This window comes from Palaemon carinicauda, chromosome 10, assembly GCF_036898095.1.
Source record: "Palaemon carinicauda isolate YSFRI2023 chromosome 10, ASM3689809v2, whole genome shotgun sequence".
Taxonomy (NCBI): Eukaryota; Metazoa; Arthropoda; class Malacostraca; order Decapoda; family Palaemonidae; genus Palaemon; species Palaemon carinicauda.
In genome coordinates, this window is record NC_090734.1 from 27,732,162 (window position 1) to 27,734,994 (window position 2,833).

Below are 2,833 nucleotides of genomic sequence, written 5' to 3' on the forward strand. Positions count from 1 at the left end.
ATATAAATATACAGATACATATATATATAATATATATATATTATATAAATATACAGAAACATATATATATATATATATATATGAACATATATATATATATATATATATACATATATATATATATATATATACATATATATATATATATATATATTTATACATACATATATATATATATATATATATTTATTTATTTATATATATGAATATATATATATATATATGTGTGTGTGTGTTTATAGATATATATATATATATATATAGGTATTTATATATATATACATATATATATATATATATATATATATTTATATATATATGTTCATATATATATATATATATATATACTTAATATATATATATATATTCATATATATATATATATATGTATATATATATATATATATATATTTATATATATATATATATATATACACATATATATGTATATATATATGTATATATATATATATATATATACACACACATATATATATATATATATATGTATGTATGCATGTATATATATATATATATATATACATATATATATATATATATATATAAATATATATATATATATATATATTTATATATACATATATATATTATATAAATATATATATACATATATATATGTATATATATATATATATATACAGTATATATATATATATATATATAGATATATTTATTTATATATATGAACATATATATATATATATATATACATATATATAACGGATTTTGAGCAAAGCGAGAAATCTATTTTTGGGTGAGGTAGCCATGTCGTCCTGATGGAAGTTCCTAAAAGGCAGCTTTTTAGGGTATATTTGACTACAATGATATTCCCGGAGAATTTTATCTTAAGGTATCCAGAATTCAAACTCCTGGAGCGAATATCCCTAAAAAAATTTAACAGGGATATCGCATAATATCAGAGGATGTATTCTTGACATGCCACATAGCTATCTTCACCCCGAACAGTATTAATGCTTCGAGGGGTTACAGTGACAAGAATTTAAAAACGAGAATGAAAAGAAAGCCGTTCATAAAGTATCTCTCTTATTCCGTTTCCAGTGAGTATCTGACAAAGACGGCAGCGCCATCTTTATTCCTTGTAGCGATACATGAGGTGCTACAGATTCTGTATTATAGGAAGGGGTCAATAAGCCCTTTTTACAATAAAAGGAAGGGCGGGTCCATCAGGATGACTTGACTACCTCACCCAATAATAGATTTTTCGCTTCGCTCAAAATCCGTTTTTTGGGGCTCTGGCCATATCGTCAGGATGGAAGTTTACCAGAGCATTACTATACTAGATTCTGGAAAATGTCTCTAGGAGTACATTATATTTATGGATGACAAAATGACAAGCTTGTATAGTGGTCTCGCCCTATACAATATAAAGAAAAGTTTGTATAATAGTCACCAATATATATATATATATATATATATATACATATATATATATATATATATATATATATAATGGATTTTGAGCAAAGCGAGAAATCTATTTTTGGGTGAGGTAGCCATGTCGTCCTGATGGAAGTTCCTAAAAGGCAGCTTTTTAGGGTATATTTGACTACAATGATCTTCCCAGAGAATTTATCTTATGGTATCCAGAATACAAACTCCTGGAGCGAATATCCCTAAAAAAATTTAACAGGGATATCGCATAATATCAGAGGATGTATTCTTGACATGCCACATAGCTATCTTCACCCCGAACTGTATTAATGCTTCGAGGGGTTACAGTGACAAGAATCTAAAAACGAGAATGAAAAGAAAGCCGTTCATAAAGTATCTCTCTTATTCCGTTTCCAGTGAGTATCTGACAAAGACGGCAGCGCCATCTTTATTCCTTGTAGCTATACATGAGGTGCTACAGATACTGTATTATAGGGAGGGGTCAATAAGCCCTTTTTACAATAAAAGGAAGGGCGGGGTCCATCAGGATGACATGGCAACCTCACCCAATAATAGATTTTTCGCTTCGCTCAAAATCCGTTTTTTGGGGCTCTGGCCATATCGTCAGGATGGAAGTTTACCAGAGCATTACTATACTAGATTCTGGAAAATGTCTCTAGGAGTACATAATATTTATGGATGACAAAATGACAAGCTTGTATAGTGGTCTCGCCCTATACAATATAAAGCAAAGTTTGTATAAGAGTCACTAATGTCAGTATGAATTTGTGACACCTTCCCCAATGTAACTACTCTTAGAAACTTTTGGATAATGGTTGTATCCGCATAGGAACAAATTTTGCCTCTTCGCCACTATCCCGTTAGGGTACCACGTCAACTCTTCCAAGGTAGGGTTAGAGTGACTTTTGCTTGAATCAGGGAACAGTCTTAAAAGACATACCGTGATAAAAATATCCATATTTTAATCCTAATGCTCAGTACATTTCTAATAAAATGAGTGTGGGCGAATAAGACTGTGAACTAGTTTATTAAAATTTAATAAACGTACATATCAGATCAACATTTATAAGATTTATAAAATGTGGATGATATGCATCAAAGCATAAAGTAAAACAGTCAACAGAAAATATTGTTTCGTCTACTAGGAAACAGATTTGCCACTTCAATTGAATTATTAATAATAATGGTATAGTCTGTATACTGTTAATTTACACTAGCGTAAAAAATGATTGGCAAAAGTGTCCCCATTATGCTATAGTTCACCGACGACAATGGAACAGTTCATAAGGACACTTTTGTGGCCTATCGCACAGTGCGTACTAACATACAGTGACTACACACGCACCCTCTTAATTAATCGTCCCAAATTAAATACACTGTTGCTCGCAGATTTAAAACA